Consider the following 13,984-nt stretch of genomic DNA (forward strand, 5'->3'; position numbering starts at 1 on the left):
ACAACCCATTTGTCCTTTAACATACCATGGTAGCTTGGGTATTGCTATGATGTCAAAAATTATGCCACCAATACTTTAAATACTGGTAGGGTCAGTGGACAGGTTTCAGGGGAGCTTCCAGACTAAGACAGACTAGGAAGAAAGGCCTGGTGATCTACTTTAGAAAATCAGCCAGTGAAAACCTTATGGGTCACAACGGAAGTTTGTCCAACTTGCTTGCTTTGGACATGTTATCAAGAGGGATAAATCACTGGAGGAAGACATCATGTTTAGTGAAGTAGAGGGCCAACAAGGGTGAGGGAGACCCTCAGTGAGATGAGCTGGTGCAATAAGCCTCAAGGACGGACTCATTTAAGCCAGTAATCATGAAGATGATACAGGACCTGGCAATATTTCATTGTGTTGTCCATAAGGTCACCATGAGTCTCTATTTACTAGATTATAAATTATGTATACTGTTTATCTTGTCTCTTATTTTAATATTATTTCTTACCATGTTATTTATGTTATGTATTGTATCATACATTATCACTTTTTTTTTTTTACTCTGTATGGGCACTGGGCAATCCAACATTAGAGAGTTGCAGCCTCTGGGTGGAGGGAGGGTAAGAAGTAATTAAACCTGCTTAGCTGATGATCAACTGTCAATGCATACCCCCCCCCCAAAAAAAAACCAGTTGCCATCAAGTTGATTCCAACTCATAGCAACCTATAGGACAGAGTAGAACTGCCCCGTGGAGTTTCCAAGGAGCGCCTGGTGGATTTGAACTGCCGACCTATTGGTTAGCAGCCATAGCTCTTAACCACTACACCACCAGGGTTTCCCGTCAATGCATAGAGGATACAAAAAAGAGCACTGAAAGAGTTATAGCCAGACTTGCCAAACACTCCAGTCTTACCAAGCACTGGCTGCAGAGCCTCTGGCTTCTCCCTGAAAGCTGATACTTTCTCAGTTGTGTTCCCTGAGCCAGTTGGCTAATCTACTAGATTTTTGGGGAAGAGTTTCAGCTCAGTGCAGTTAAAAAGAAAAACGACGTTGGAAGATTTGAACATAAAATTTATTGGGAGAAAAATCTGTCTGGCGTGGAAGAGCATAAAGACTGCAGATAGTTTTTTTTCTTAGTTACCACGTGCTATCCTTGGAAACTCAATGGGGCAGTTCTACTCCATCCGATAGGGCCCCTATGAGTCGAAATTGACTCGAGGGCACTGGGTTTTTTGGTAGTGTAACACAAATACCATGAGTGGGTGTCTTTAAGAACAGAAATTTATTTTCTTACAGTTCTGGAGGCTAAAATTCCAAATCAGGGCCTCAGCAGTGTCAACTCCTTCCTTGCTGGTAGCCCCAGGGATTCCTTGGTTCCTTGGCAATGGCATGTACACAATCCTCACGTGGCATCCGTCTTCCCTAGTGTGTATGTGTCTCTGTGTCTATTCTGATCTTTTTTATAACTCAGATGTGATTATGTTTAGGATCTACCCTACACTGGTAAAACCCATTGCCATCAAATCAATTCCAATTCATAGTGACCCTGTAGGACAGGGTAGAACTGCCCCATAGGGTTTCTGAGGCTGTAAATCTTTATGGAAGCAGACTGCCACATCTTTCTCCTGTGGAGCAGCTGGTGGGTTCAAATGGCTGGCCTTTCAGTTAGCAGCCAAGCACTTAACCACTGTATCACCAGGGCTCCTATCTATACTGGTATGATCTCATTAACATAAGAAAAACCCCTATTCCATACAGGATCATGTGATTGTGCACAAGGACCAGGGATTTAAAACATACTTTGGGGAGACACAATTCAATCCATAACATAGTTGTATTTGTGGAGAATCCGAAAGGCTAATCATCTTCTTTCCAAATCAAGAAAATAGAGAACCTTTCAGAAAAAAGACATGGCAGGGTGAAAGAGCATGACATGTTGAAGGAGCACCAGAATTTCCATGTGGCTGCAGTAGAGCTTGTGCTTAAAGATGTCAGGACTCAAGGCTGGAGAAATTGGCACTTGGATTTAGACTGTTATAAAATGGTTTTAAAAGGGAAAGAGTTACGATCAGATTTTGTTTCAGAAGGGTAGCCATGTTGATTATGGCTTGGGCAGAAGGGAAAGAAGTAGTAGACCCATGAGGAGGCTATTGCTGTGGTTCTCAGGTGGCTGCCTTGTGAGAGTCTCAGTAAAAGCTGAGGAATCGAGGAGAAGGATTAGGTCACGTCTTTTCCAAAGTGTTTTCCAAGGAGCACCACTCCAGCTGGATGTTAAGGTATTACATTAAAAAAAAAAAATGGGCCAAATAAATTGAGGTCTCTTTGTTCACTGCAGGACTTTTCAGAATATTTAATATGTTAATGTGTAGATTCAGATAGCCCCAAACAGTAATTTTGGCAACTCTTTTCATTGTGGGTATTATGCTAACTATGTTGTTTTGTTTTGTTTTGTTCTTTACTACTCTTTTAAAAATGTTGGATTAAAACCCAGCCCAGTGCCATTGAGTCGTTGACTTTTTTTTAACTCTCTAATGTTGGATTGCCCAGTGCCCATACAGAGTAAAAAAAAAAAAGTGATAATATATGATACAATACATAAGATAAATAACATGGTAAGAAATAATATTAAAATAAGAGACAAGATAAACAGTATACATAATTTACCGTGGGGATGTACCATTTTACATTCCACCAGCAGTGTATAAGTGTTCCAGTCTCTCCACAACCTCTCCAACATTTATTATTTTGTGTTTTTTGGATTAATGCCAGCCTTGCTGGGGTGAGATGTATCTCATTGCAGTTTTGATTTGCATTTCTCTAATGACTAATGATCATGAGCATTTCCTCATGTATCTTTTAGCCGCCCGACTGTCTTCTTTGGTGAAGTGTCTGTTCACAGTCTTTGCCCATTTTTTAGTTAGGTTATTTGCCTTTTTGTTGTTGAGGTTTTGCAGTATCTTGTAGATTTTAGAGATTAGACACTGATCAAATTTGTCGTAGCCAAAATTTTTTCCCCAGTCTGTAGGTTGTCTTTTTACTCTTCTGGTGAAGTCTTTCAACAAGCATAAGTGTTTGATTTTTAGGAGCTCTTTTTCTTTTCTGGTGTTTGTGCATTGTTAGTAATTTACAGTATACTGTTTATGCCATGTATGCCTAGCATTGTCCCTATTTTTTCTTCCATGATCTTTATCATTTTATATTTTAAATTTAGGTCTTTGATCCATTTTGAGTTAGTTTTTGTGTATGATGAGAGGTATGGGTCTTTTTTCCTTTTTTGCAGGTGGATATCCACTTATGCCAACACCATTTGTTAAAGAGACTGTCTTTTCCCCATTTAACAGACTTTGGGCCTTTGTCAAATATCAGCTGCTCATAGGTGGATGGATTTGTGTCTGGATTCTCAATTCTGTTCCTTTGGTCTATGTATCTGTTGTTGTACCAGTACCAAGCTGTTTTGACTACTGTGGCAGTATAATATGTTCTAAAATCAGGTAGTGTGAGGCCTCTCACTTTGTTCTTCTTTTTCAGTAATGCTTTACTTATCAGGGGCCTCTTCCCTTTGCATATGAAGTTGGTGATTTATTTCTCCATCTCATTAAAAAGTGCCATTGGAATTTGGATTGGAATTGCATTGTATCTGTAGATTGCTTTGGGTAGAATTGATATTTTCACAATGTTGAGTCTTCCTGTCCATGAACAAGGTATGTTTTTCCACTTAAGTAGCTCCCTTTTGGTTCCTTGCAGAAGTGTCTTGTAGCTTTCCTTGTATAGGTCTTTTATGTCTTGTATTAGATTTATTCCTAAGTATTTTATCTTCTTGGGGGCTATTGTAAATGGTATTGATTTAGTGATTTCCTCTTCAACATTCTGTTTGTTGGTGTAGAGGAATCCAACAGATTTTTGTATGTATATCTTTTATCCTGATCCTTTGCTGATCTATTAGTTCCAGTAGTTTTCTTGTGGATTCTTTAGGGTTTTCTGTGAATATGATCATATCATCTGCAATTATCACTTTTACTTCTTTCTTACCAATTTGGATGCTCTTTATTTCTTTATCTAGCTTAATAGCTCTGGCTAGGACCTCCAGTACAATGTTGAATAGGAGTGGTGATAAAGGGCATCCTTGTCTGGTTCCCCATCTCAAGGGGAATGCTTTGAGACTCTCTCCATTTAGGATGATGTTGACTGTTGGTTTTGTGTAAATGCCCTTCATTATGTTGAGAAATTTCCCTTCTATTCCTATTTTGCTGAGAGTTTTTATCATGAATGGGTGTTGGACTTTGTTAAATGCCTTTTCTGCCTCAATTGATAAGACCATGTGGCACTTGTCTTTTGTTTTATTTATGTGGTAGATTACATTGATTCTTTTTCTCATGTTGAACCATCCCTGCATACCTGGTATGAATCCTTCTTGGTCATGGTGAATTTTTTTTTGTTTTGGTATGTTGTTGAATTCTCTTGGCTAGAATTTTATTGAGAACTTTTGCGTCTGAGTTCATGAGTTGTTCAATCTTTTCTTTGTTATAGGTTTACTTAGTTGTTCTACCTTGGTTTGCTTAGTTTAGGTAGGTAGTGTGTTTCTAGAAATTTGTCCATTTCCTCCAGGTTTTCAAATTTGTTAGAGTACAATTTTTCATAGTATTGTGTTATGATTCTTTTAAAATTCAGTTGGGACTGTTGTGTTATTGTCCATCTCATTTCTTATTCAGGTTATTTGCTTCCTCTCCTGTTTTTTCTTTTGTTAGTTTTGTCAGTGGTTTATGGATTTTATTGATCTTTTCAAAGAACCAGCTTTTGCTCTTGATAACTTTCAATTTTTTTGTATACTCTATTTCATTTAATTCTGCTCTAATTTTTATTATTTACTTTCTTCTGGTGCCTGAGGGCTGCTTTTGCTGTTCTCTTTCTATTTGTTTGAGTTGTAGGGTTAATTCTTTGATTTGGGCCCTTTCTTATTTTTGGATGTGTGCATTTATTGTTATAAACTGACCTCTGAGTACTGCTATTGCTGTGTCCCAAAGGCTCTGGTAGGATGTGTTTTCATTCTCATTTCATTCTATGAATTTCTTTATTCCATCCTTAATTTCTTATATAACACAAAAGTTTTTAGAAAGGTGTTGTCCAGTCTCCATGTGTTTGATTTTTTTTTTTCCTTGCCTTTTCTGTTACTCGTTTCTACTTTTGTGGCTTTATGATCAGAAGAGATCCTTTGTACTATTTCGATGTTTTGAATTCTGCTAAGGCTTGCTTTATGGCCTAATATGTGGTCTATTCTGGAGAATGTTCCATGTGCACTGGAAAAGAAAGTATATTTGGCTGCTGTTGGATGGAGTGTTCTGTATATGTCTGTGAGGTCAAATTGGTTGATTGAGGCATTTAGCTCTTATGTGTCTTTATTAAGCTTCTTTCTGGATGTTCTGTCCTTCACCAAAATTGGGGTGTTGAAGTCTCCTACTATTATGGTGAAGCTGTCTATCTGTCTTTTCAGTGCTGTTAGAGTTTGTTTTATGTAATTTGGAGCCCTGTCATTGGGTGCATAAATATTTAATTTGGTTATATCCTCCTGGTATAAAAAAAATATTGTCCCTTTAATCATTATATAGTGTCCTTCCTTATCCTTTGTGGTGGATATAACTTTAAAGTCTGTTTTGTCAGAAATTAATATTACCACTCCTCTTTTTTATTTGTTGTTTCCTTGATATACCTATATATATATATATTTTTTTTTTTTTCCCATCCTTTGAGTTTTAGTTTGTTTTGTGTCTTTCAGTCTAAGGTGTGTCTTGAAAGCAGCATATAGACAGATCATGTTTTTCTTAATCCATTCTGCCATTGTCTGTCTCCTTATTGGTGCATTTAGTCCATTTATGCTCAGCCCAATTATTGATAGGTATGAATTTAGTGCTGTCATTTGATGTCTTTTTTTTTGTGTGTGTGTTGACAGTTTCTTTGTTTCATTTAACTTTCTGTGCCGAGTCATTTTTCTTTATATATTTTCTTTTCCTCTTTTTCATTGTCGCTGATTTTGTATTTGCTGAGTCTTTTTGTTTTTCTCGATTTTTATTTTAATGCATAGGATTGTTAGTTTCCTTTGTGGTTACCTTAATATTTACCTCTATTTTTCTAAGTTTAAACCAATCTTTTATTTCTTTATATCGCCTTGTCTGCCTCTCCACATGAAAGATGTTATGACTACATTTTTTAGTCCCTCTTTTTCATTTTAATGTTGTCATCTTTTACATAATGACGTCTCTGCTTCCCTGTTTTGAGTGTTTTAGCTTTGATTTATTTTTGTGATTTCCCTATCTGAGTTGATATCTGGTTCCTCTGTACTGTGTTCTAGTTTTGGGTTGTTATCTGATATTATTGACTTTCTAAACGGAGGGATTCCCTTTCATGTTTCTCGTAATTATGATTTGGTTTTTGCAAATTCCCTAAACTTCTGTTTGTGTGGAAAAGTGCTAATTTCACCATCATATTTGAGAGAAGGTTTTGCTGGATATATATTTCTTGGCTGGCAATTTTTTTTCCTTTAACGCTTTATGTATATCATCCCATTGCCATCTTGCCTGCATGGTTTCTGCTGAGTAATCTAAGCTTTGTTCTATTGACTCTCCTTTGTAGGTGACTTTTCATTTATCTGTAGCTGCTCTTAAAATTTTCTTTTTATCTTTGGTTTTGGCAAGTTTGATTATAATATGTCTTGGTGACTTTCTTTTTGGATTCTACCTTGTGTGGGGTTCGATGAGCGTTTTGGATAGGTATCTTCTCATCTTCCATGGTTATCAGGGAAGTTTTCTATCAACAAATCTTCAACCATTCTCTCTGTATTTTCTGTTATCCCCCCGTTCTGGTACTCCAGTCACTGGTAGGTTACTCCTCTTGATAGAGTCCCACATAATTCTTAGGGTTTCTTAATTTTTTTTAATTCTTTTATCTGGTTTTTCCTCAAATATGTTGGTGCCAAATGCTTTATCTTCAATCTCACTAATTCTGACTTCCATTGCCTCAGTTCTGCTCTTATGACTTTCTAGTGCATTGTCTAATTCTGAAATTTTGTTGTTGATCTTCTGAATTTCTGTTTGCTGTCTCTCTATGGATTCTTGCAGCCTATTAAATTTGTCATTGTGCTCTTGACTAATCCACGTAAGTTCCTCTAATGCTTTGTCTATGTGCTGCTTGACTTGTTCTGCATTTTCCCTGACCTCCTTTCTGATCTCTTGTAGAGTTCTGTATATTAACCTTTTGTTCTACCTCCAGTAACTCCAGGCAATTCTCTTCATCTGGAAGATTTCTTGGTTCTTTGTTTTGTGAGATTCCTTAAGCCATCGTGATCTGCCTCTTTGTGTGATTTGATATTGACTGTTGTCTTCAAGCCATCAATAAGTTATTATACTTATTTATTTTATGTTTGTTTACTGTGTACTAGCTTCCTGTTTTGTTTCGATATGCTCAAATAGGCTGCTTCAGTGAGCTAGTTTGATTATTGGTGCCTCTGAAGCTCTAACTTCCTGTAGCCACTTGGTTAGAGCTTTTACAAGGTATGTAAACCCAGGAGTCCATTCAGTTTTTACTTATAGGTTCAACTCAGGTGTCCAGGTAGTCAGTCACCAAATGTGTGGTGCAGGCTCTCACCTACAGTCCTAGATGAGCAGGGGTGATTGGTGTAGGCACAGGTATTTGGGTGCAGGACAGTGTCATGTGGTGAGCAAGGCAGAGGTCTGATAACCATCCCTGAGCGTCTGTGAGAAAAGCATGTCCCTGTTCCCTAGAGCATGTAGGTGGGTGGGTTTTGCAGCTGGACTATAGGCCTCCAATGTTATTGGCTGTAAGGACTGGGAGGCACCACTTATTCTTGGATCCCTGTTGCAGGTGGCTAGGTGTCATGTGTAGAGCCACCAGTCCTCAGGCCCCTGTTGTGGGGAGGTGAGGACCCTGCTTAATAGGCAGAGCAGTGTTAAATGTCACGAATCTGCCCCTTCACCATGTAGCTGAAACAGTTGAAGTTAGACTTCAGGTATATACCCTGCTGTACTGTGCTAATGAGGGCCTACACTGTTGAAATGGGCCCACACAGATCTGTGCAGGGGTGAAAGGCATCCAAAGTCTGTGGACCCCTTATGCCTGTGCTTAGGCAAAGGAGCTGTTTCTGCCTTGAGTTTCCTGCTTAGGGGAGCTGGCAGTTTATTTTTCCCCTGTTTGTTAATTTGTTCCCTCTCCAAGGCTGGGGGAATGGTTCAGGGTGAGTGTAGGGTCCTTTCTTCCAGCCCAGGGAATGCAGCTGGCTGGGACCCAGTTCAGAGCAGGAAAGGAGCAGGTAAGTGGAAGAGAAGTTTTTCCAGAAGGAGTATTTCTGGATCTGTGAGGTAGGTTAAACACAGGTACTTACCTATTTGCCAAGTGAGTTCCACTTCTTGCTTATTCTGGAGGGCTGAGCAGACTCTCTGCTGCTTTTTTTCTCCCGATGTGGAAAACATATTCTGAATACCATTGCTCTTCTCATGGTGCTTGTGCCAGTGGAATTGGTCTGTGGGGTGCCAGTTCCTGCAGGGTCAGGTCTGGCAACTCCTCGCTGCTTCTGAACTGTTTCTCCCTCCCCCTGCCACTCAGTCCATTCCTCAACTTTTCCTTTGATGTTCAGGACTCCTCTCCCTATTAAAACCAGTAGTTTGAAGGAAGAAGTTCAAGCTGCATTGAAGGCATTGGCAAAAAATGAGGCTCCAGAAATTGGCAGAATAGCAATTGAGATGTTTCAACAAATGGATGGAACACTGGAAGCCCTCACTCATCTATGCCAAGAAATTTGGTAGACAACTACCTGGCCAACTGACTTAGAAGGACCCATATTTGTACCCATTCAAAAGAAAAGTGATCCAGTGGAATTTGGAAACTATCAAATAATATCATTAATATCACAGACAAGTAAAATTTTGCCAAAGATAATTCAAAACAGTTGCATGAGTACATCAAGAGAAAACTGCCAGAAATTCAAGCCAGATTCAAAGTCCAAAAACCTAGGACGTGGAATAAGGGATACCATTTCTGTCAGATGGACCTTGGCCAAAAGCAGAGAATACCAGAAAGATGTTTACCTGTGTTTTATTGACTACGCAAAGACATTCAACTCTGTGGGTCATAATAAATTATGGATAACATTGTGAAGAATGGGATTTCAGAACACTTATTCGTGCTCATGAGGAACTGGTACATAGACCAAAAGGCATTTGTTCAAACAGATTAAGGGGATATTGCATGGTTTAAAGTCAGGAAATATGTGCATAAGAGCTGTATCCTTTCACTATACTAATTCAACCTGTATGCTGAGCAAATAATCTGAGAAGCTGGACTATATGAAGAATAATGTGGCATCAGGATTGGAGGAAGGCTCATTAACAACCTGAAACATGCAGATGATATAACCTTGCTTTATGAAAGTGAAGAGGACTTGAAGCACTTACTGATGAAGATCAGAGACTACAGCCTTCAGTATGGATTACAACTCAATATAAAGAAAACAAAAATCCTCACAACTGGACCAATAAGTAATATCATGATAAATAGAGAAAATATTGAAGTTGTTATGGATTTCATTTTACTAGAATCTGCAATCAATGCTCATGGAAGCAACAGTCATGAAATCAAAAGACATATTGTGTTGGGCAAATCTGCTACAAAAAAAACCTCTTTAAAGTGTTGAAAGCAAAGATGTCACCTTGAGGACTAAGGTGCACCTGACCCAAGTCATAGTTTTCTCAATTGTCTCATGCATGTGAAAGCTGAACAATGAATAAGAAGATTGAAGAAGATTCGATGCCTGTGAATAGTGGTTTTGGTAAAGAATATTGAATATACCATGGACTGCCAAAAAAATGAACACTTCTGTCTTCGAAGAAGTACAACCAGAATGCTCCTTAGAAGCAAGGATGGTGAGACTATGTCTCACACACTTTGGACGTATTATCACGAGAGATCAGTCCCTGGAGAAGAAGGACATCATGCTTAGTAGAGTGTCAGCGAAGAAGAGGAAGACCCTCAACGAGATGGATTGACACAGTGGCTGCAATAATGGGCTCAAGCATAGCAACAATTGTGAGGATGGTGCAGGACTGGGCAGTGTTTCATTCTGTTGTGCACAGGGTTGTTATGAGTGGGAACTGATTCATAGGCACCTAACAACAACAGCAAGGTGCACCTGACCCAAGCCATGGTATTTTGAATTGCCTCATATGCATGTGAACGCTGGACACTGAAAAAAGAAGACTGAAGAAGAATTGATACATTTGAATTATGGTGTTGGTAAACAACATTGACTATACCATGGATTGCTGGAAGAACGAACAAGCCTGTCTTGAAAGAAGTATTGCCAGCGTCCTCCTTGGAAGCGAGGGTGGCAAAACTTCATCTCACATACTTTGGACTTGTTATCAGGGAGAAGAGTCCCTGGAAAAGGACATCATGCTTTCTAAAGTAGAGCGTCAGTGAAAAAAAGGAAGACCCTCAATGAGATGGATTGACACAGTGATTGCAACAATGTTCTTAAACATGGCAGCAATTGTGAAGATGGCACAGGACAGGGCAGTGTTCATTCTGTTGTACATAGGGTCACCATGAATTGGAACTGATTCAAAGGCACCTAACAACAACAAAATGGGAAAATATTTGCAATTTATCTCACAAAAAGATAGCAAGATTGTGTGTGTGTGTATACTAAAATATACGTATCTATTCCTATTATAGAAATAATTTTTTAAAAACATAAAAGAAAAAGGCTAATAACGCGATAGAAAAATGGGCTAGATGAGTGACTAGTTCACAAAAGAAATCGTTCATAAACATATTTCAGGAGGATCAAACTTGCTCATAATAAGAGAAATTCAAATGAAAACTCACCAAAATACTATTTCTAAGCTATTGCATTGAGAAAAATCCAAAAGTTTGGCAAGATAGTCTATTCACAAGACTGTGGAAAAATCGGCACTCATACACTGCCAATGTGAACAGAAAATGGTACAAAGCCTATGGCAAAGAGTTTAGCGATCTCTAACAAAGCTACGTATGCATTTAGCCTTTGACCCAGCCGCCCCACTTCTAGTAATCAATCTTAAATTATAGAGACAAAAACTCAAAATTACATACATAGTGTTATTCATCGCAGGGTTCTTTAGACTAGTAAAAGATTATAACCAGTGTAAATGTATATCTGTTCAAAGAGACATCTGACTGAATGAAGCCTGATTGCAGAGAATATGACACCAATCCAATGTGTGTACAGTGCAGCCATAAGAAAGAATAAGGAAGATCTCCATGTTCCATTATGGATTTATGTCCAAGATACCTTGTGAAGGAAGAGAAAGAAGCTGGACAAAATGTGTATAGTATTCTAAATTTCTTTTCAATTGTCTCATACGCATGTGAAAGCTGGACAATGAATAAGAAAGGCTGAAGAATTGATGCCTTTGAATTATGGTGTTGGAGCAGCATATTGAACACACCATGGGCTTCCAGAAGAATAAACAGATCTGTCTTGGAAGAAGTAGAGCCAGAATGCTCATTAGAAGCAAGAATGGCAAGACTTCATCTCACATATTTTGGACATGTTATCAGGAGGGACTAGTCAGTCCCTGGAGAAGGACACCGTGCTTCGTAAAGTAGAGGGTCAGCGAAAAAGAGGAAAACCCTCAATGAAGCGGGTTGACACAGTGGCTACAACAGTGGGCTCAAGTGTAAAGATTGTGAGGATAGTGCAGGACCATGCAGTTTTTCATTCTTTTGTATATGGGGTCGCTATGAGTTGGAACTGACTCAACGGCACCTAACAACAACGACAACATGCTAAATTTGTCTAAGTATAGTATGCTACATAAAACGATGAAGAAAAATGTATAATATTTTTGAAAAATGATTACTTCTAGGGAGTGAAAGGGAATAGGATAGAAGGGACAGGGATGAAAGCTAGACTTCTTCAAATGTACCTTATTGGTTGATTTGATTTGATTTTGGAACAATATCAATATTTTACATAATTAAAAAATGTAATTCAATAAAAAATAATCTCTGCCAAAATGATAAACAAAAACACTTAAATGCATATCCAATTGGTGGCATAGTCACACAGTGAATTCATAGTCCAAATGACTTTAAAACACAGTGATATGACTGTATGTCCTTAATAGGCTATACCCTGAGGACAAAGGAACTGTAATCAACTAATCTATCACTCAAAATTTGAAAATACATAAAATCTTAAACTATTACTAGTAATAAATATTTGGTCGTAGTGATGGTATTGTTATTCTGAGAGTGTGATATGTTAATATGGAATAGGCAAATAAATAGTTATTCAATAGGTGATTCTATTATTCCTGTGTCCTTGAGAGCCTGAATTCTTTTCCTCAGAATAGGAGACAGGAGATACAAATATAAGATTGAAGGGGTTAAGTAAAAACCCTGTAATCTTGAATTTAAATTGAGGATTCAGTAGAGATCTTGATGTAATTTATTTTAAAAATAAATCCTGGCTTAGTCTAGTAAAAAGACCTTAGATCAATGACCAGTCAAAAAACCAGAAGCCTCCTAATACTCATATTGTGGTCTTATAATTCTGCTTCCCACTAAAAGGAACCAAAGTGCCTGGGACAGGAAATGTGCAAGATAAGCCTGGCACATTTTAACATACTGGATAGCAAGGAAGCTACCAAACACCACTAAGGTCATGTTAAAGGCCTCAAGAATCAACCTAAAGAGGTCTTCCACTGGCAAAAGATCAAACAATTTGATCATCAGTAAGTACTCAAGCTGCAATGACTTTAATATCAAATATGTCCAAATCAATGTGTTCATAATATACCTACAAAATCAAACAAAAGCAAAACACTACCAACAAAACAAATAGGTTCTGAGATGCCAGGGAACCAACTCATTTTTGAATATTATTTAACAAAAAAAAAGAAATGGAGATCAAATATTCACCCTGCCTTTCCTGTACAGTACCACGGGGTAGCCAAATGGTTGCTGTTTTTGTTGCGTGCAGTCGAGTCAGTTCCAACTCATAGCAACCTCACGCACAACAAAATACTGCCTGGTCCCGCACCATCCTCACATCACTGTTATGCTTAAGCCCACTGTTGCAGCCACTGTGTCAATCCATCTCATTGAGGGTCTTCCTCTTCTTCGTTGACCCCCTACTTTATCAAGCGTCATGTCCTTCTCCAGGGACTGATCCCTCCTGACAACATGTCCAAAGTATGTGAGACGTAGTCTCGCCATCTTTGCTTCTAAGGAGAATTCTGGTTGTACTTTTTCCAGGACAGATTTGTTCATTCTTTTGGCAGTCCATGGCATATTCAATATTCTTCTCCAGCACCACAACTCAAAGGCATCAAATCTTTGGTCTTCTTTATTCATTGTCCAGCTTTCACGTGCATAGGAGGCGACTGAAAACATCATGGCTTGAGTCAGGCACAGCTTAGTTTTCAAGGTGATATCAATGCTTTTCAACACTTTACAGAGATCTTTTGCAGCAGATTTGCCCAACGCAATGTGTCTTTTGATTTCCTGACTGCTGCTTCCATGGCTGTTGATTGTGAATCCAAGTAAAATGAAATCCTTGACAACTCCAGTCTTTTCTCCATTTGTCATGATGTTGCTCATTGGTCCAGTTGTGAGGATTTCTGTTTTCTTTATGTTGAAGTGTAATCTGTACTGAGGGCTGTGCTCTTTGATCTTCATCAGGAAGTGCTTCAAGTCCTCTTCACTTTCAGCAAGCAAGGTTGGGCCGTTTGCGTTACACAGGTTGTTAATGAGTCTTTCTCCAATCCTGATGTCCCATTCTTCTTCATATAGTCCAGCTTCTCGTATTATTTGTTCAGCATACAGATTGAATAGGTATGGTGAAAGGATTCAACCCGGATGCACACCTTTCCTGACTTTAAACCATGCAATATCTCCTTGTTCTGTTCGAACGATTGATTGCCTCTTGATCTATGTACAGGTTCCTCT

This window comes from Loxodonta africana, chromosome 4 (assembly GCF_030014295.1).
Source record: "Loxodonta africana isolate mLoxAfr1 chromosome 4, mLoxAfr1.hap2, whole genome shotgun sequence".
NCBI classification, from domain to species: domain Eukaryota; kingdom Metazoa; phylum Chordata; class Mammalia; order Proboscidea; family Elephantidae; genus Loxodonta; species Loxodonta africana.